This window comes from Sphaeramia orbicularis, chromosome 18, assembly GCF_902148855.1.
Source record: "Sphaeramia orbicularis chromosome 18, fSphaOr1.1, whole genome shotgun sequence".
Classification (NCBI taxonomy): Eukaryota; Metazoa; Chordata; class Actinopteri; order Kurtiformes; family Apogonidae; genus Sphaeramia; species Sphaeramia orbicularis.
In genome coordinates, this window is record NC_043974.1 from 38011593 (window position 1) to 38034189 (window position 22597).

Consider the following 22597-nt stretch of genomic DNA (forward strand, 5'->3'; position numbering starts at 1 on the left):
ATCGATAGCTGCAGTTGTAATGGATTAACAGAGCGAAGTGGTCCTGGTCGTCCTGGGCACACTGGGCACCCCCTCCTGGCAAAACCTCACAGAGATGTACCGCCGTGATGCGTTCACTGTGCACTGGCCAACGCACAACTTCGATAAAGGAGCCCTGTTTAGTCTTACTTTGATTTGTAAATACCTCCATCTGAGTGAAACAACTTCCAGGCTTGTATCTTATAATCATCAAACATTTACATGAGAAAGTTGACAAAGGCTGAAAGAGTGGAGGAGGCCCGTAACAAAGAGACCCTTTTATAGTGTACAGTGAGAGAGAGAGTCGCAGAGGGAGGGTGGGAGGACCAGCTGGGAGGAGAGTTGAATTAATGAATTAAAAATGTGGTGAAACAGCGGCGACTTGAATACTTTGGTTTTTTTTTTTTTTTTTTTTATGGAGAGGCATGCAGGGGGGTCCTGGAGGAGTGGACTTTAGGCTGATTTAACTTCCCTGTGTCTGTACGCACACTGCTCTGTCTCAGCTGCACATGCAACAAGAAGAAGAAGAAGAAGAAGAAGTGTGAACTGCACTCATCTGATTACATAATGACCCAATAACACAGAGCAGCTGGGACCGGTACTGCCAGGACCACAGTGTACGTCTGCGGGGTCACCAACATCAAGGCATCCCATCAAAAACTTCCATGGTTTTTTTACTCTGAGTTTTTATTTCTGAAGTAAAATCATGACTCCAGCACGAGAAGATTTCCAAAGACAAACAATGTGATGTCAAAAGTAAATGTCAACAAGTGCACGTCGCTCCAAACTGTACATTTTCCCCCTTTTTTTTCTTCCTTTTGAATCCTGATAGTTGATGATTTCGACCTGTTTGCCTTTTTCACATGGTTTTTGGACAGTGATATTCAGTAAATCCTCCTGTTTTGAGGCTGTGGACAAAGTGAAGTGTTCAAAGTCAACACAAAGGTAAGGATACAAGTCTTCTGTTTCAGTCACCACATTTAAAAGGATAAGGTATTCAATAAATGTAAAATATCAAGATTAACTAAACCAAATATCAGTATGAATCTAAGATTTTGCTTGGATTATATTATTTTTTTTATCTATATTATTGTTTAAAACTGCATTATCTTATTATCTGGTTTTGTTTCTGCAACTTTCCTTCTTGTATATAGGCATAAATAAGTTGTTGCTTCTGCTTACACCTTTTCACCCATGTTTAATACAGAAATCCAAACTGTATGTATGTATATATCATGTTTTGTTAAATGCACAGATAAATTACTGACTTACTTACTTACATACACACAAAAAAAGTGAGTTTCTGTTGATGTCGAATATGCAACAAAACAAAAATAATCTACTTTAGTCCTTAGAAACAAAACAGATTGCAAGAAAACATGAAAAACTAATACATATACATGAAAACAAAATATGAGAGGATGTATTTAATCCCATTTACTTGTTCATTTAGTGATGTTTGTTATGAGTTTGAGGCTACTATGGGCTATAGGTAACTTATAAACCTATAACAAAACATGCCATGTGCTTATATTGGTATTTATTTACTTTCCTACTACTTTACTCCATTTTATTCAGCTGTGTCAGTTTTTTTTTTTTTTATTAGTTTATTTAATTGGGAACATGCATGTTTATGAACACTGATGTATAAAAAAAAAATACACCGATGTAAATATGCCAAAATACATTGCTTGTTCATTTTGTATTTTACCACTGCAAATCAAAATCTACTTCATTTGTAAGTTACTGTCTTCAAAATGTCTTTAAAATGAATTATAGAGTGTCTTAACTTCTTTTTTTTTATCTATGATACATGAAGTCTGATATTATAGTATGTAATTTTTTGGGATTTTTCAAGCATGGTCGTGTGTTTGTCGTTGTCATGGAGAACAGCTGCAACTATTAACTATTATTATTGTTTGATCCGCAACAATTCTCTGATTTCAAATTCCTACTTTAATATGTTTTGTCATTTCTGTCCTCCTTTATGACTGTAAACTGAATACCTTTGGGTAGGTGATCCAGCATTTGTGGATATTTTTGATTTGTGGGGAAACACTAATTGATATATTTCACCATTTTCTGACGTTTCACAGACCAAAATAATTCATTTGTCGATCTGTGTAGAATAACGTGTGCAGAATAGTAACTTCTTTTGACTGGTTTATTAGTTCAGCAGGTGCTTTGGCTGCTGTTGTTGTGTTTACAGTCCAGAGAGAAATTAGCAGTGGGTTACAAAGCAGGAAGTACAGAGGAAACACAGAGTCTTCACTCATGGAAAAGTAATAATGGACACCACCAAGAATACACTGTGGATGAATGAAGAGTTTAAATAATTAACCCATAAAGATCCAGTGGCAGTTCCCAAATGAATTTTTCTCTCTGGTCAACCTTTCTTAAGTAATTCATCATCATTTATTATAATATTATTCTCTGTATTTTGCATTTTTCACTGTAAATCATATATTTTCCTATACTTAATTTACTTTTCATGAAAACTTAGAGTAAATTCAAAGGTTATTATATCAAACCAGAGAAAACTGAATGAAAAGTGACTTTTTCTGCAAAATATATCAATAACTGAATGTAAAAACAAGCCTCCCTATCCATTGTCATTGATCCAACTCCATGGGTTTTACCGGCTTCAAATTTCTGTGTTTAATATGTGGCTGAAACAACTAAAATCACATCAGTTTAACCCATAAAGACCCAATGCTACTTTTATGGCACTTCCCAAATAAAGTTTTCTCCATATCTCACCTTTCTTAAGTCATTTATCAACCTTTTGTTATAATATTATTCTGTTTATTTTAAGTTTTTTCAGTGTAATCATGTATTTTCCTATTTTAATTCACTGATCATGTAGATGTTCATTAAAACTCAGGTTAAAGTTGAGGGTTATTATATCAGAAACAGAGAAAACTGAAGAAAAAGTTGAAGAAAAAGTGACTTTTTCTGCAAATATATAATTAACTGAATGTAAAAACAAGCATCTCCATCTGCTATCACTGATCCAACTCCATGGGTTTTACTGGCTTCAAATTTCTGTGTTTAATATGTGGCTGAAACAACTAAAATCACATCAGTTTAACCCATAAAGACCCAGTCCTACTTTTATGGCACTTCCCCAATAAAGTTTTCTCCATATCTCACCTTTCTTAAGTCATTTATCACCATTTATTGTAATATCGTCCTGTTTATTTTAATTTTTTTCAGTGTAAATCATGTATTTTCCTATTTTAATTCACTGATCATGTAGATGTTCATTAAAACTCAGGTTAAAGTTGAGGGTAATTATATCAGAAACAGAGAAAACTGAAGAAAAAGTTGAAAAAAAAGTGACTTTTTCAGCAAATATATAATTAACTGAACATAAAAACAAGCATCTCCATCTGCTATCACTGATCCAACTCCATGGGTTTTACTGGCTTCAAATTTCTGTGTTTAATATGTGGCTGAAACAACTAAAATCACATCAGTTTAACCCATAAAGACCCAATGCTACTTTTATGGCACTTCCCCAATAAAGTTTTCTCCATATCTCACCTTTCTTAAGTCATTTATCAACTTTTTATTATAATATTATTCTGTTTATTTTAAGTTTTTTCAGTGTAATCATGTATTTTCCTATGTTTAATTCACTGATCATGTAGATGTTCATTAAAACTCAGGTTAAAGTTGAGGGTAATTATATCAGAAACAGGGAAAACTGAAGAAAAAGAGACTTTTTCTGCAAATATATCAATAACTGAATGTAAAAACAAGCATCCCCATCTACTGTCATTGATCCAACTCCATGGGTTTTACTGGTGAATCAATGTTGTAGAAGATGACGGTGTTTCCATGGTAACTATGGAGCCTCTGAACATCCAAATGGGTCATATCTGATGCAAGGTTATAATAGTTTTGGATTTTTCATTATAGTTTAGTTTTATTAAGTTTTGACAATTTTTTTCTCTAATTCAGTTAGTTTTAATTCGTTTTTTGAGCAGGTTTGCTAGTTTTTATTAGTTTTCATTTTTTTCTAAATGCTTAGTTTTAGTTTAGTTTTAGTATTACTTTTAGTTTTGTCGTATCTTTTCTCTTCTTCGTCGTTGTAGTCAAATAAATCCCAGACAGAACTCTGCTTTCTCCCAACTTTAGTCTCCATGTTTCCAGGTAGAGTGGGGACCAGAAGATGACTGGAAACCACAAGTGACGAGACGTGACAGACCGTGAAGTGTCGTATGGTGCTGCTAGCTAAAATTGCTAGAGCAAAATAAATCACTTTTGTACCAATCTGACATTGACAAAGACGAAAACGAAGGGAATTTTATCCATAATTTTTATCTGTTTTAGTTAGTTTTGTAAGCTCACAATACAGTTTCAGTTAGTTATTGTTTTTTTCTTTTAATTATAGGTTTTATTTATTTCAGTTAACGAAAATGGTTTTTCAATTCTAGTTTTCGTCATTTCGTTAGTTTTCATTAATGATAATAACCTTGATCTGATGACCATGAAAAGATGACAAACTGTATTTTACACTAATTATTTACATGTATTGATAGAATTAGTAGATCAACAGGTATTAAACTTTTCGGTTGCCGGTGGAGGTTTGGGTCTTTATGGGTTAATGGACAGACATCATCCGTTGTTTTTTTAACTGCTGTTTCAAAGCCTGAAGTTTGGGATTTAGCTGTTACTATGACAACTCTTTGAAGCCACGGACAGTCATCCTTTTGGCTCCATACTTAGCCATTCTCATTAAAGCCATTACCAATAAATAAATTAACTCAACTCAACCAACGATTTCATTAGAATGAAATGACTGTCATTACACCTGATTCAACACTACTTCAATCATACTTTATATATTCAGTATGGAAGATTCATGTCGGATTCAAGTCTGTTTTGTACTGAGAGCTGATTTTTTTTAATTTTAATTTTATTTTTTTATTTTTTTTTTTTTAATGTTCACTAACTCTACTAACTTAACAACAGTCTGGGTTGCCCACATCCATGGTAACAGCCACATTACACTGACTGCTATGTGGAGTACTCAGTTGGGTTAAATACAATATATAATATAATATAAAAACTAATTATAACCTGTATAAGGAAGGAGCTGTATCTGGGAGAATCTGACATTTATTGCCTACATGTCTAAAAACACCTGTGATTAAACAAAAAATTGCAGCATTGGGTGGATTTTCTATAACCTGAAAATACTGACAAGAAAGGGACGCAAAAATCCTCTCACACCACTTGAATTACAATATACTGAAAAGTAACAGTGGATTTTTTTTCCCAGTAACACCAAAGAACTACCAAGTACTGCAGCTTTAAGTACAATACTGCAGTAGAATTACCTCAGTACAGTCCACCTCTGAATCTGCGTCTTTGTGATTTGGACACAGGACTATGAGTCACAACATTTCAAGGTCAAGGTAACTTTATTTGTACCCGTGGGTAGATTTGTTCTGCAGTAACAGGAGAGGAACATCAGTATTATCAAGTATTCAAACAAAGCAAAACACAGACACGGAGGACAATATAAATACACATGGGCAAGGATACAGGCTCAGATAGAAGCTCAGATAAAAATGAGACATAAAATAAATTAAGATCCTAGGACAAAGAAAACGTCAAACTGTAACTACTAAAAGACTTCAGTAGAGGGTTCAAAGATTAAAAAAGTGCACAAAGACTTATTTAAAAAACAAACAGCAGCGTCAAACTGAAGAGAAAACATCAAACTGTAATAAATGGAAACAAGAGTACAAATAATCTGTACGGTGTGACTTTGTGCAATTTCTGTTGTAAATATGTATATAGTCTGTATAACCGTTTATTACTATTATTATTTTTTTATTATTATTTTTAATTATTTTATATTTTTTGTTTTTTGGCACAAAATATGCATGTACACTTGTTTCTTGCACTTTATTCATTGCTGCCTTGACCATTGAATTTCCCCATCGTGAGAATAAAATCTAATCTAATTTAATCTAATCCAATCTAATCTAATTTAATCTAATCTAATCTAATCTAATCTAATCTAATATAATATAATATAATATAATCTAGTTTTTTCTAATCCAATCTACTGTAGTCTAATCAAATCTAATCAATTCTAATCTAATCTAATCTAATCTAATCTAATCTAATCTAATCTAATCTAATCTAATCTAATCTAATCTAATCTAGTTTTATCTAATCTAATCTAGTCTAATCGAATCTAGTCTAATATAATCTAGTTTGATCAAATCTAATCTAATCTAATATACTCTAATCTGATTTGATCTACTCTAATCTAATCTAATCTAATCTAATCTAATCTAATCTAATCTAATCTAATCTAATCTAATCTAATATAATATAATATAATATAATATAAATCAATCTAATCTAAAGAGTAAACTTCAGTAAAAGGTCTTTCAAGAGGAAAACAGTAAATAATATCTCTTCATAAATATTTAGATGCATTTTGTGAATGTGTCTTAAACGTTGGAGAAGCTGCAGTCCAAGTGTCTATTGCCCTGGTCCTCATTCCTGGTCCTCCAGAGCCACTATCCTGCATGTTTTACATGTATCCCTCTTCCCACACACCTGATTCAAATGATAAGCCAATCTATTATCAAGCTCTGCAGAAGCCTGATAATGACTGTCAGGTGTGTTGGAAGAGGGAAACATCTAAAACATGCAGGATAGTGGCTGTGGAGGACCAGGAATGAGGACCAGGAATGAGGACCACGGGTCTATTGTAATAACATTGAAGAGGACAGGTGTGATGGCTGTTTGGACTCCCAGTCAACAGGAAAACCTGGGTCAGAAAAATTAGGTGAGCAGTGGAAAATAAGGAAAATAATAGGGAAAATAAGGAAAATCAAATCCTCACTTTGTGCAGTAATCTACACCAGGCTTTTCTGCCTCCGTCCATAATAATATACATTATATAGACTAAATGTTGTCTAAAATTATCATTTATTTGCAACATAGTACAGCAAACTATTACATGATCAAAAACAAATTCATTTTTAGCAAAAAAAATTGTATCCGTTTTGAATGTCGAAATTTGTGATGTTAAAATGAGGTCACAAGCCAAAAAAGGTTGGAAACCACTGCCTTTTTTTTTTTTTTTTTTTTTTTTTATTGAGCAATTAAATTATGGGTGAAAAGTGTGTTGTAACGTAAGCGCTACTGAACGTGTACTGAGTAAAATATTACTGAAAATTGATTAGTAATGCCTTACACTACTGCATTACAGCAAGAAGTAATCTGTTACTGTAATGCATTACTTTTGTAAAGCATTACTCCCAACACTGTTAGTGTTAGAGCAGTCAGATTTACAGCAGGGAGACAATCCAAAGGCTCCTGTTGATGTGACAGACAATAGTTTAGGTCTGTAGTAGATCAGAGCATGGTGGCCTGCAGCTGCTCTCATTGTCTAATGGAGGTCTGGGCTGTAATTCTTCACTGGGTAACTCTGGGCCGAGGAAGTCGAGGTAAGTGTTTGGAGTTAGTGAGACTTGAACGGTCCTCTGGGCACCCAGACATATTAAGACAAATGTCACGTCACCATGGCGACTGGCCACAGTTACTTCCTGTTCTTACAGCTCAGTATAAACTGTATTTGGCAGACACATGCAATGTAATTCAACAAAGGTTTAGGTAAAGCCGCTCAGTTTGGAGGGTGGCATCATACAGTGTTTTGGACTTTTTTTTGAAAACTTCATACACTTACTGTCAAGCTGAGCAGAGAAATAGAAACTTAAATGAACCACAATTAGACTTTGACTCTTCGACTCCAGAACATTCACATTTCTGTGTTTTCCCTACATACAGTCGGGGGGAAAATTATTAGACCACCCTTGTTTTCTTCAATTTCTTGTTCATTTTAATGCCTGGTACAACTAAAGGTACATTTGTTTGGACAAATATAATGATAACAACAAAAATAGCTCATAAGAGTTTAATTTAAGAGCTGATATCTATCCATTTTCCATGTTTTCTTGATAATAACCAAAATCATTTCAGTTCTTACATCAATATCTATGGCATTGTACTGACAAAAACAGTACTTTTAGGCATTCCATGTTTTCTTTTCTGTCTGTTTTAGTCACATGATACACACAGGAGTTAGTACTGGATTGCATAACCATTGTTTCTGTTGACTTTTGATGGTCTAATATTTTTTTCCAACTCTATCCAACACTAAAGCCCCTAAACAAACAACCATCACCCAAAGAACCTGTCAACAAACATATGCAACACAATGTTAAAAAACAGTTATGTAAGGAGGCAAAGAGAATAGGAAAGGGAATAAAACTCAAAAAAGGATGTTTAAAATGTAGAAATAAGATTGTGATACACATATATTGTGAATACAAAAGCCAAACTGTATTAGAAAATAAACAGTCAAAGTCCAGACATAGTGTCAGTATCTCTTATTGAAAAGTTCTGTGAAAATGCCAAGAGTAATATTTCATTTATTATAGTACCTGTACTTAAGTATGTAAAACTAAGTAATCCAGGTATGCACTATGCAATAATGGGCTATCCATGACTATTTCAGGTTATGGTGTTGGTAGAATATAAATCTTCACCCAAGTTGTAGTTCTCTAGCAGACTCACTCAGATTGTCTTCCAGGATTTCCTTATGTTTTGCTATTTTGCTTCATTTTAGCCGCTACCGTTAGCTGTTGACAGGCACCCCCACTGCTCAACACTGTCACCACCATGCTCCACCATGGGGATGGTGAGTTTGTGCAGCACTGGCCACCTTCAGAGAGGTGAATATTGATGCAGTCACTTATTTGCAGATGAAATACATGAAAAAAAACGGCTGATAACACTGGGTTACAAAAAAATGTTTTTTGCAAGTTGTCTACGTTTTTTTTTTAACTGAATTAGGACCATTTTGCACCGCTAAATCCAAAAATGACATCTGTTTTTCTCAATCAGGTCAGGGTTTTTTGCTAATTTGATTTTGAAAAAATTGATCTTCTCACAAAATTGATTACATTTTTGTGACTTTATCAGTTGATTTTTTATATAGTTCACACCCAAAATAGGTTTTAAGAGAAAAAAAATCATTTTCTAACAGGATGTATTTATTATTTATTATGTATTCACCGCAGATGTAGCAGAATACGTCAGGCTTATTTTTGCAAGATCTTCTAGTCGAAGCCATTTCATTCACCTGTAATATTAAAAAAAAACATTAATCATAAATTGGCAAAAGTAAAATCTTCAGAACTCGTTTATTGCAAGAAATATGAAAGAATTTTGTATCATATGATGTGAAAATACCCATAAATGTAAGCAAAAATGTTAAAAAGCCAATATGTAGCATAGTTCAGAAAATTGACCTGATTGAGCAAAATGAATGTGATTTTTGGATTCAGCACACCAAAATTATCCTAAATCAGCTCAAAAAACTTAAACAATAAATTTGTTGTTGACCAGTGTAATGTAATAAACTTGCCATTTTTAAAATGTAATAGGCCAGTAACGTAATAAAAGTCCTGAACCGATAACGTAATAGCTTTTGGCCAATGAAGTTATAAGTTATTACGTTATTGGCTCAGTTATTACATTTGTAAATAATTTTTTGTACCAGGTAAATATTGCAATAACCAGCCAATAAGTTATAACGTTACGTAATCGACCGTTATTACTTTATTGGCTGTTATTACATTATTGGCTTCTACAGACTCCATTTGAGTTCCAGGGGACCCAAGGTTGAAAAACACTGGGTCAAAAGTAAGTAAGTAAATTTTATTTATAGAGCACTTTTCACAGACAGAGTCACAAAGTGCTTTATCAAGTCAAATCAGAATCAAATCAAGTTTACAGAGACCCAACAGAATCCTCCAGGAGCAAACACTCGTGATTGGTGACAGTGGCGAGGAAAAACTGGCTGACATTAGCTTCACTTCTATCTGAAAGCCGTGTTTATATGGGTCTTCTACATACAAAGCACATCTAAGAAAGAGGTTTTCTTAAAATAATATGTCTGAGAGTGAATTCCCTCCCTGAATACAGAGTCATGGAGACAACAGCAGCTCATTAGTATGGTGATAGGCTTGGTTTTACCGCACTACGTTTGTGTTTGAGTGTGTTGTGTTGTGTTGTGTTGGCTGAGCAGAGGCCTTTTTGGCATGGCCTGTGCTGGTGTTTAGACAGTGTTTCCTTTGCGGTGCAGAGGCTGCAGTGGTGTGGACAGTGGTCACGGCCATTCATACGTTCTTCTATAGCGTCTTTTCACTGCATGTACTGGCTGCTGGGCTCCTTTATGAATGTGGCCACTGGACAGGGCACCGAGTGGAAGGGATTACTCACTGCTCTGGAATACTAATGACCATCCTTTGTCAACAGTGTCTTACTTCCACCTTCACTCCACATACTCCTTCCTCTTCTTCTTCTTCTTCTTCTTCTTCTTCTTTTGTTACCCGATGCTCCGGTCTCTCGGTCCTCCCCTCAGAACCGATTATTGTTTCTCCTCTCTCCCCCCCATTTCTGCTCCCTCACCACTGTCGTCGACCACCGCACACTCACACACCGTCAAACACAACTGGAAACAGATACCACACTCACACACACACACACACACACACACACACACACACACTTGGACACTCAGTCCTGCTTCCCTCTCCCGGTCGAACTTGTTCTCCCTTTCACTCACTCGCTCACCCAGTCGTATTTTTCAATGGTGGCTTTTGTCCCTTTCATCTCTTCAAAAACAAAGGATTCTTGTGCACACAGGACCAAGGGAAGGAGAGTGATCGAGAGCTGAACAGGGAGGAAGGGATCCTAACCTCAAGTGTGGTTGTTCAATAAATAGAAAATATCATTTCCACACTTCACAAATATTATTTTAGGCACAAATATCTGTTGTGTAATATATACACTGTAAAAAAAATCTGTAATTTAACAGAATTTTAACCGTTTTTTTTTTTTTTTTTTTTACAGATTTTTCCTGTATTTTTAAGATACAGGAAAATATCAATGAAATTACAAAAACAGACGTACAATAACATGAAAAAACTGTAACGGTGAATTACCATAAAATTTCCTTTTTTTTTTTCTTTTTTTTCTTTTTTTTTTTAAGATTTTTTTTTTTTCACAGAAAAATACAGTTAAAATACATTTGCAAATGTATCATAATTTCACAAACATTTATTTTCTATTTATGAGATTAAACTGTTAATTTAAAGTTTAACACTGTAAAAAAAATAAAATAAAACAAGATAAAATTACTGACAATTAACCGTAAAAGAAGTATTTGTTCTGTAAGTTTAACAAGACTTGTTTGTTAATTGACAAATATCTTGTGCAATTACGGGAGGTTTCACAACAAAAATGTTGAATAAATGTATTTTTGTGAATGTATAACATGTATAAGCACTGATAAACTGTCCAAATACAGTTTTTATCAGTGGATTGTTCAACTTAGTCTCATTGAAAATTATTTATATATATATTTATGGGTAATTTGATAGTTTTAATACATGTAAATATAGTAATACATGTAATATAGTTTTAATACATGTAAATATTCTTTATTAAATATTAAAAAGTCCAAAAAATATGCAAAATCTCATGTAAAGTTAGGGCAAAAAACTGTATTTTAATTATGGAAAATTACCGTATGTTTATGAGATGGTTATTTTCCGTTATTTAACAGTATTTTTTCGGCACCCTTGCTGCCGGAATATTACCGTTTTTTGTTGTTTTTTTTTTTTACTGTTTTTTGTTTTTACAGTGTATATTTTATTCAGTGTTGTAAAAGTACAAGAAAGTCACACTTGAGTAGAGGTACAGGTACTCTATAGACAAAAATGAGTTTGGTAGAAGTTCAAGTCACCAACTGAAAACTTACTCAGATTAAAGTTTTTATTTACTGTACTTAAGTATATCAAGTAATCTACCATTAAATGTGCTCAAGTAATGAAAGCAAAAGTACACAGCAAAAATCAAAATCATACCAAGTGTAGTTCTCTCATTTCTAGTCAAAGTATCTCATCACACTTAACCTCCTCAGACCCAGCTATGGGTTTTCTGTTCACATTTGGGGACAAGAGTTTTACAACTTTATACAAAAAGAAAAGAAAAGAAAAGAAAACTGTCCACCACAAAGGACATTCCATAAAAATTTTTAAAAAATTTTAACTTATATTTTTTTGTTCCATCTTTGAAATTTTACAACACAAACATTTAGAACATAGTGTCAGTTGTCCTCCTGTATATTGTCCATTTTTTCCATCGATCTTCACAGGTTGCTTGCTGTAGTCTTATGATATACATACTGGAAGTCTCTCCATGTTGTGAATTTTTTCCACAATGTCTCTCCAATTATTTAGGGTAAGGGGCTCCACTTTGCACCATTTTTGTGTGATGGCTTTTTTAGACAATGCCAAGAGGATTTTCATAAAAATTGTAAAAACTGGATCTGAAAAAACTGTTGCATCTTCATGTTCCCAATATAGGCACTTATTTAATAAAAAACAAAAAAAGCTTGTACTTTGCTGACATTTCCTGGGTCTTAGGAGGTTAAATAAGACATAATCACCTAAAGAGTAACTTGTCAGTGAGATATAAGAGCCTATTTTTAGACAATAGATCTGGAAAATCTTATTTCAAGAAATCTTACTTAAGATCATTTTCACTTGTTCCATTGGCAGATTTTTTGCTTGAATTAAGCTAATAAAAAAATCTTGACTTAAGCGTGCATTCGTGTGTGTGTCTCGGGAATCCCACAAAATCCAGAAAGTGCTGACTGCTGCAGTTTGGCATTCTTATGTATTTTTGGTCAAGGAAGACAGTAGTGAAAACAGCAAGTTGATAGGACCAATGTTTTGGGTGATATTAGTAATTTTGGAATACAATAGCCTTACAATCACGCTGCTATGCCCAGAATGCTTTGGTGGTGACTGCTGGACAAATGTGGTACAGCATGCACGGATACACAACAGCATGAAAAACAACCACATCTAGAACCTGTGGATGCCCATGGATCAACGTGTTAGTATTGTAACTAATGTGATTCACAATGACAAGGATGTCAACAACTCCTTGGCTTTTGTATGCTTTCAGGCTTCGCATTGTGTTTTTTCCCGGCGTTGAAATCAGGTTCATATAAATGTCAGGATACGTGATTTCCGGCCACATATCAATGTTCGTAGACCACTTGTTGTTTGGTAGCTTGTATGGATCCATGTCCAGTCCAATTGTCTTTAATTTCATGTTATATTCCACATTTTTCCTGGTCTCGCTGTAGTTACTGCTATGCTCCGCCATGTTGAGCCAGTTTGTTTTTGCCACTCAGTCTGACTTAGAGGGGCATGGCCCAGGGGGGAAGTGACGTATGTGCATACTGTCTATAATGCCAAACGTATCATATTTGATACTCGAGTTTTGAAGTCCTCTACATGATCAGTGTGATATTTTTTTCTTGAAAAACCTGATGTATACAATTAGATACATGCAATACACAGAAAATCCACCAGGGGGAGGAATTCATTCACCAGAGGCCTTTCCAGTGACACTACAAGACTGTCATTACTGAGGAAGGAGGAAGAACTTTGCCTATTTTGAAAATGAATTACCAATTTATTAGACATGTTTGTGTTTATTATGTTTTTGTTTGTTCAAAAATAATAATATTTGAACATTGAGACCTGATGTGTCAAATATGATACAAAATTGAAACTCATACATGGAAATTGAAATTTGAAAAAAAAAAAAAAAGTTTTCTTTGGTTGTTCAGAAGGACCAATACAGGCTCCAGTTTCAAAGAACTGGAATTTTCTGTCAGTGATTTAATGGTTCAGGCTTTGCAGGGTTAAAGGTGACTGCAACATTTAATGGAGTAATGCATGGGTCAAAAACTGCACGATAAGACTTTAATATCAGAGTACAATTCAGAGGAGTGGTTTGGTTTTGGGAGCAAAAGCTGTCGGGCAGCTTCCGATTTAGGTCAGAATGTCAGTGTGTAACACAAAGTAACACACTGTATTTCCTTGTGACAAGTAATACTGAAACAGGCAGAATGGCCTTGGTTTGGATCTGGTCTGTTCTTGGTCTGGGTTTAGTTGTTGTTGACTACAATACTACTGTCCTGTTCTGTCATCTCTTCAATTCAACACCAACCCATAAACAGTGCACTAAGAGCTGCACAAAATGTAAACGTATGCAAATATATGGCTGGAAACAACTTAATGAGGCTGTACAGTCCAACAGGCTGTAAACAGGCCGACAAAAAAACACTCAATAAGCTTTTAAAGACATAGCTCTTCAAACTGCAAAAATAGGCCCAAGTGTGTTTTTAGGAAATATGTTTGTTTTTTTTCCTGAAATGCAAAAGAATCAGTTAAAATTGAGCCAGATTTGACTAATATAGTTCGTACTTCTGCATTTAAAATATTAACTTTTGACCCATACAGACCCAGTGCTGCTTTTTTGTCAGTTCCCAAATGAATTTTTCTCTATTTTTAAACTTTCCTGAGTGATTTATCACCATTTACTCTAACATTACGTTCTGTATTTTGCTTTTTTAAATAAAAATCCATTATTGTCCCATATTTAATTCACTGATTATGTAGATGTTCATTAAAGCTCAGATTAAAGTTAAGGGTTATTATATCCAAAACAGAGATAACTGAATAAAAACATTAATTTTTCTGCAAAATATATCATTAACAAAAATGTGCAGCGCCTGAAAAATCCATCCATCAGCTTCGCTTTAATAATGAAAACATGGTCAGTATTATTTGCCAAAGAAAAAAAACTATTTACAAAAAATAATTCTTGACATGAACAAATATTGTGGGACCAAAGAGTATTTTTAGGATTTTTTTTTTTTCTGAAATACAACAGAATCAGCTAAAATGGAGCCAGATTTGACAGTAATATAATTGGTACTTCTCCATTTGAAATATTAACTTTTGACCCATACAGACCCAGTGCTAATTTTGTGTCAGTTCCCAAATGAATTTTTCTCTTTTTTTAACCTTTCCTAAGTGATTTATCATCATTTACTCTAACATTATGTTCTGTATTTTGCATTTTTAAATAAAAATCCAGTATTTTCCCATGTTTAATTCACTGATTATGTAGGTGTTCATTAAAGCTCAGATTAAAGTTAAGGATTATTATATCCAAAACAGAGAAAATTGAGGAAAAAGATTAATTTCTCATTAACTTAACATAAACCAAGTGTGTCCATCCACTGTCACTGATCCAACTCCATGGGTTTTACTGGTGAATCAGTGTTGTAGAAGATGACGGTGTTTCCATGGTAACTATGGAACCTCTGAACTCTGATGACCATGAAAAGATGACAAACTGTATTTTACACCAATTATTTACATTGATTGATAGGATTAATGAATCAACAGGTATTAAACATTTTATATCAGTGAATGATTTTGGTCGACAGTGGATTATTTTAGTCTTTATGGGTTAAACTACTGTGTTCTTTTTCCTTTAAATTTTTACTTTCTCTATTTTAAATAATTTGTCAGTGACTACACTTTTATTTCTGTTTTAATAATTTTTAAGTTAAATTTCCCTTTCCCCACAAGTAGATTTGTTTTGTTTAACATATAATCAGTCAAATATACTGAAGAACATTTGTCCTCTTTCTAGTTCTCTCTAGTTTTCGCAGTACATATATGACAAATGTTTGAAAAAGTCTATATTTCCAGTGTGTGAGTGTGTGTATATGTACTGTATATGTAGGCAGGAGAAGTGCAGGTTCAGAGTTCAGGAGGAGACGGACCCTACCAATCACATGTGCCTCCTTTTGACCCCACCTCCCTCCATTCTCACCCCCTCCACAACTTAGTATTCAGAGCACAGACGTCAACACAGATCTCTATTCATTCAGCGGGTGTGAGCACAGTGAGAGAGGGGAGAGCGCAGGGAAGGGACAGAGGGAAAGGACAGAGCATATCAGATCGGCGTAGCTCTTAGGCTTTTGTTCGTGTCGTTTTGTTTTTTTTTTTTAGTTTTGCTATATTTGCCCCGGAAGAGCAGAGGCAGTTGGAGACAAAAGGGCCATTTAATAAAACAGTGAGTGACAGTGAGCGGGAAGAAAAGAGAAAAGAGATGCAGAAAAAAAATATTTCTGCAGCCCAGATGAGGCTAAAAGTGTTTGGTTCACACAGACTGAACCATACAGAGACAATTTGTGCCCATGGTACCACCATATCCTCTATAATGGCATGAGGAGCAGGACATTCATTCAGCCAGTGCGTAAGAGTCAAGTCCAAAAGGTTCACAAACTGGTATCCTGCCTCATCATGTGATCCTACCATTCTCTGAAACACATACTCAGTTGGCATTTGTTGGAACGACAAGTTCTGAGTCTGAGCTATGACTAATCGTGTAATTGTATGCAAATGAAAGGTCAGACATAGTTGCAAGTGGCAATCTCTGGGTCAGAAATGTTATTTAGCAGGGCCGTACAGAGAGCTATAAAGGGGCAGGGGCTCAAACTTCCAAAAGGGCACATGAAAACGAATAATCACCAATTACATATGATTTGAAATAGGGCTGCTCGATTATAGAAAAAAAAAAATCACGATTATTTTAGCAATAATTGAAATCACGATTATTAAAAATGATTATTTGTTAACCTTAAAGTTTTTTTTTTTTTTCTTGCAAAACAATGTAAGATATACTCTTTAAATGTAAATAAAGCTTTTAACCATTAAAACAAAGTATGTTCACTTTTGTACGAAACAAAAAAATCTTTGAATGCAAATAAGTGTACTGTAAATTCAAGTATGTTTCCTTTTGTAAACAAATAGTGCACTGGAATTAAACTGCTCTAGACCTGCCATAGAACTGGAGCAATAAAAAAAAAAAATCACGTAAAGTGCAAATTATAAATTCAAGTATGTTCAGTGTAGTATGAAACACAGTAAATTCAGTGATGTGCCGGGAGGTTTCAGTTAGGTTAATACGGGAGTTGCAGCGTAAAGAGATTCGGAGACTGAAGATTGCATTGCGGACGAAGTTGTAGACGGAGTTTTTTTTATGTGTTTTAGTTTTTCATAAGATTATGATAACGGTCGAGGTGGTTCAACTTTAGATGGTTACAAAGGTTTGCTGTGTTACCGGTCGGTGCGGACACAACTACGAAACACTTTTTGCACATAATGGGTTTTTGCTCTTCATCAAACCCAAAGTGATTCCATACAATTGAATTTGACTTGCCTTTTTTGTTTACCAAGCACTTCTGCTGCGATTCTCCTGCTATTTTTCCAGACCGCTAGGTACAACTGTCCTCTTGGGGTGGACCTGCCGGCTAGCAGGCAGCTGTAGCTTAGAGGGGGGCGGGGCAGAGCAGGTCATGGTAGCTTGCGTGCGCGTGAATTAAACAACTCAAAATTAATAATTGTTTTTTCTTGATTACATAATTTTTGTAATCGTTGCGTGTAATAATCGAAATCGTAATTGAATTTCGATTAATTGCACAGCCCTAATTTGAAATGTTTAATAAATCATTACACAAAGTATACATTTTTATATTAGTTTGGCCGACAGCTACAATAACAATATGTAATAACTTACACAGTTGAATAAAGTGATAAAAATTAGGTTTGAAATTCTTTCTTGTTCTAGCCTCCTTGCAGGCCAGGTGAAGATCACTCTGAAAAGGATGGTCTCACTGGTCTTGAATAATCCCCATCCCAAATGTGGCAAATTCTGGAACTGTAGACATTTACAGGAACATGAGAGGGATATATTACCAGATCAATATTACCAACAGTGCTAAAAAGTATCCCCCCCCCCCCCCCCCATGGTTGAAAGATGTTTGTATGGGTGTGTGTGTGTGTGTGTGAGAGTTCTGTAAATACCTACATACATTTTCTTTCTTTCCTCCAAGTAGCTCCTTTCTTTTTTGTTTAATGGGTGTTTCTTTCATCTTCAAACTAAATAACAAAACAATAAAATATATAAGAAATACAACAAATACACCCACATACACACCATACATGTCAAGTTATTTTATTATTCATGAGTGACTGTAAGGGGTGAGTGAGTGGTTGGTGGTGGGCAGATGTGGCTACAACAGTAGTTTGCCACCAATGTGTATGGAATGAATACAAAATCCAATGAAAAGTGTCACTGAGTTTCCAAAAACGATATATAATACTGCTACATCTTCATCATCATCATCATCATTATTATTACTATATTTATTATTATCATTCAGTATTATCATTATTTTCCAGATTCCACATTCCAAGCAAGTCCTTGGAAATACCTTGTTAAAATTATTTGAAAACTGTGGGCTGGCTGTTGCTTATTTTCATTCAATAAATGTATATGACTAATTAGACTAGACTCAGACTGCACCTATTCTGTGTATAGTAGGCTATTGTAAAAGATGTGCATTTTCTACAGTGTAAAATACATATCTCTCAGTCTGTAAAGTGAGGACTATTACCATGTGTTACAATTTTGCGGCTAAAACTCAACAGTTTATGGAAATAAAACAGAAGCAAATCTGTGTGAGTGCTTCAGCAGGACTCAGACTCAGGTGGGCACCAGCTGTTAGAGTGTGTTAGCCTGTGAGCTAATTCCATAACGTGACGATGATATTGAGTTATTTACTCACTTACGATAGGTTTTTGGCCCCAAAACTATAGTTGTTGAAGAGTAGGACCAGGACCAAAAGTGACAAGTGAACGTTTTGGGCAGATAGCGAGGTGGACTCTCACGTACCTTGAATCGCGGTGCTTCCCTCCTCCTCGTTCATTCTCCAGACCGCAGAAATTAAACCACTCTTAACATTTATTACACTGGTCAGCAACAAATTTATTGTTTAAGTTTTTTGAGCTGATTTAGAATAATTTTGGTGTGCTGAATCTAAAAATCACATTAATTTTGCTCAGTCAGGTCAATTTTCTGAACTATGCTACATATTGGCTTTTTAACATTTTTGCTTACATTTATGGGCATTTTCACATCATATGATACAAAATTCTTTCATATTTCTTGCAATAAACGAGTTCTGAAGATTTTACTTTGGCCAATTTATGATAAATGCTTTTTTTAATATTACAGGTGAATGAAATGGCTTCGACTAGAAGATCTTGCAAAAATAAGCCTGACGTATTCTGCTACATCTGCGGTGAATACACCATTGTACCTAACAGGAATCCTGTTAGAAAATGATTTTTTTTCTCTTAAAACCTATTTTGGGTGAGAACTATATAAAAAATCAATATAAAGTCACAAAAATGTAATCAATTTTGTGAGAAGATCAGATTTTTCAAAATCAAATTAGCAAAAAAACCTGACCTGATTGAGTAAAACAGATGTCATTTTTGGATTAAGCGGTGCAAAATGGTCCTAATTCAGTTGAAAAAACCTAGACAACTTGCAAAAACATTTTTTTTGTAACTCAGTGTTATCATTGATCAAAATTTCAGTCACAAAAATTTTAGTCATGCAGTTTTTTGGGCAAAAAAAAAAAAAAAGAGTAAAAAGGGCACTTGTAGGCAGAGGATCAAAGCGGCAGAGGCTCAAGCCCCCCCGGTCCCCTGCTTTGCATGTGCCAGTTCTTTAGGGTCAAAACATGGTGTTCGAAATCTTTCTGATGGGACATTTTAGAGACAGTTTGACAGATTAGTGTTGCTAAATGACCCACATTTTTACTTTTAAATTCATTTTTGCTTTTGTTGGACCATAAAGGATTATTCAAAACAAGGAGCTACTTTATATTTAAATAAATGTTGGAATGGCAATCAATTAAAGTTTGTTCTCTGATGGGACATTACTGTGTTTTGACCCATTAGAGCAGAAGAACCAAAACCTACATTTGTTCTACACAGAACGTACACTGAAGTCGGTAGTCGATTTGGTGTGTTCTTCACACTTTTTTGACCATGTTGGGAGACATGTTTTCTGATCAGTTGGGCTACCTTTTCTGGCAACAATTGGCAGTCAGGTTGGTGTGTCTTCGCCCTAAAACATGCAGAGTTTAAAATTCCAATGCCCCACATATCAAAGATGGTATCTTAGACTTGAACTGATTTTTAAGTTTTATGAAACCATATGAACTTGCTTATATATAGTCTATTTGGTTGCAGTTAAATAAAATATATTCATAAACTGTAAGCCTAACAGACGACCTGCATAGTCTACAGTCTGTCATGTAGATGTTACATCAAACATTTAAAACTATAGTTCTAAACCAGTGTTTGTCAACGGACATCGTCTGGGGTGTTTGGACCAAGAAAGCTGGGGGGGGGGGGCGCGGAGACTGAAATGGGGGGGTGTTAGTATTAATATCAAGGTGGGTGTTACCTATGGAGCGCTATAATGCCCCCCCTTGCAGATTTTTTTTTTTTTTTGGGGGGGGGGGTTATAGCTACAGTGGCTACTGATGGGGTGTCCAGTGTGAGACAAACACAGAAGGGCTTTGTGAATTTACTCCAAAAGACACTGGATCGAAAGTTGCTGACGTTTCGCTTCATCTTGTACTAAGAACCAGTGTGCGCTCAAACATTTCCCCCAAATGTATGGAAGTGATGAACCCTGTTCTTCAGATAATAAAGAAAATAATGGCAAAGGGTAACAGCAAACCACCAACAGTTCTGTTCATTGTCGGATGAAGTCGACAGTGCATATTTGGATCTCCTGCTGTAGAACAAAGTCCGGTGGCTGTCCAGAGGGGAGGTCCTGAAACGCTTTACTGCTGGTCTGGAACCTGTGAAAACCTTCCTGTAGAGTAAAGGCCCCAGCTCTCCTGGACTGGGAGATGTGGACTGACTGGAAAAGTTGCACTTCAAGGTGGATATGACGAATCACTTAACCCACAAAGACCCCTGTGGTACTTTTGCGGCGCTTCCAAAATGAATTTTTCTCTATTTTTAAGTGATTAATCAACATTTTGTCTAATATTATGCTCTGTTTTTTGTATTCTTAAATGAAAATCAGGTATTTTCCTACATTTAATTTATTGATCATGTAGATATTCATAATAGCTCAGATTAAAGTTGAGGGTTTTTCTATCAAAAACAGAGAAAAATGAAGAAAAAGGGACTTTTTTTAGTGCAATATATCATTAACCCATAAAGGCCCAGTGCTGCTCTCAGTTCCTAAATTAATTTTTCCCTATATTTAACCATTTTTAAGTGATTTATTACCATTTCTGATAATATTATCCTCTGTATTTAGCATTTTTCAATGTAAATCATGTATTTTTCTATATTTAATTCACTGATCATGTAGATGTTCATGAAACCTTAGAGTAAATTGAAAGGTTATTATATCAAAAACAGAAAAAAAACTGAAGAAAAAGTGACTTTTTCAGGAAAGATATATAACTGAATGTCAAACCCACCACTGTCATTGATCCAACTCCATGGGTTTTACTGGTGAATCAGTGTTGTAGAAGATGACAGTGTTTGCTCGTTCACTACAGAGCCTCTGAAATAATCCAAATGAGTCATATGTGATTATGATTTAAAGCTGACAAACTGCATTTTATACAAATTATTCACATGTATTGATAGGATGAGTGGATCAACAGGTGTTAAACAGTTTAGATCAGTAGATGGTGTTAGTCAGTGGTGGCTCTTTGGGTCTTTATGGGTTAATTGAACACAAACCAAGTATCTCCATCCACTGTCATTTATCAAACCCCATGGTGAATCAATGTTGTAGAAGATGACGGTGTTTTCACGTTCACGACGGAGTAAGGTACTCGAACAGTATATACTCCGTTGGAGAAAAACAGAATAGAATAGAATAGAATACAATAGAATAGAATAGAATAGACGTTATTTGCCATTTGCACAGATACATCGCAGTATAGGTACATTGGAATTCTTGTGCGTTTCCCTGAGTCACGAAGTTAGAAAAAGACATGCATAAAAACAGAAACAAAACATAAACACAGCTAAAACATATAAAAACAGTTATTGCACAGACAAACACAAATACACACTTGTAAAATAGAGTACCGATCAGAAAAAAAGTAATAATAACAATAATAATAAGAAGAGTACTGGAGGGTAAAAACAAGTTATTGCACCTTTGAATGAACATGGGTTTCCAGTTGTACTTCATTGTAAATATGCAAAATCCCCTTTGGGTTACTGGTCTATAAATGACAGAATTATCATGCATAAACTTGAAGCAAAACCTGTTGACATGGATATTGCTGAAGTCTCTGCTCCATGTACTGACTACACAGATGAAGAAGTTGAACATTTTTTATGAAGACCTCAATGCTGTACTCAAATGAGAAAAAGCAATGATATTTCAGTGGTAATGACTCTGTGCCTTTTTAACTGGGCCTTGGGAATTTAAAGAAACTGAATTGAATTAAACTGAATTGAGTCAAATTGAATTGAACTGTTGACTTCAAGAAACAGTTCACAAACCATTGTTGCGTCACAGTGGCTCCAACTATCTGTTTTTTCTATACTGCATATGTTGTCACAGAAACACTCTCTAAAAATGTTCGTCTGTATTTAGTCACATGACCACTCCCACCCTCTACTGCTCTGCTACCACCAGATTTTGGAAGATAGTTTCCGTTTGCTGCACCTTCTTATATGCCATTAAG

The 22597-nt window shown here is 34.9% G+C and overlaps 1 protein-coding gene across 2 annotated transcripts in view; it reads left to right on the forward strand.

Moving 5' to 3' along the window:
• The first annotated feature begins 446 nt into the window (after positions 1-446).
• kcnj10a (potassium inwardly rectifying channel subfamily J member 10a) overlaps positions 447-22597 on the forward strand; it is a 42800-nt gene continuing 20649 nt past the window's right edge. For both annotated transcript variants that reach the window (XM_030162090.1, XM_030162091.1), the window contains exon 1: positions 447-963. The gene's annotated coding sequence lies outside the window, so the exon portion shown is untranslated. The remainder of the gene's footprint in view (positions 964-22597) is intronic.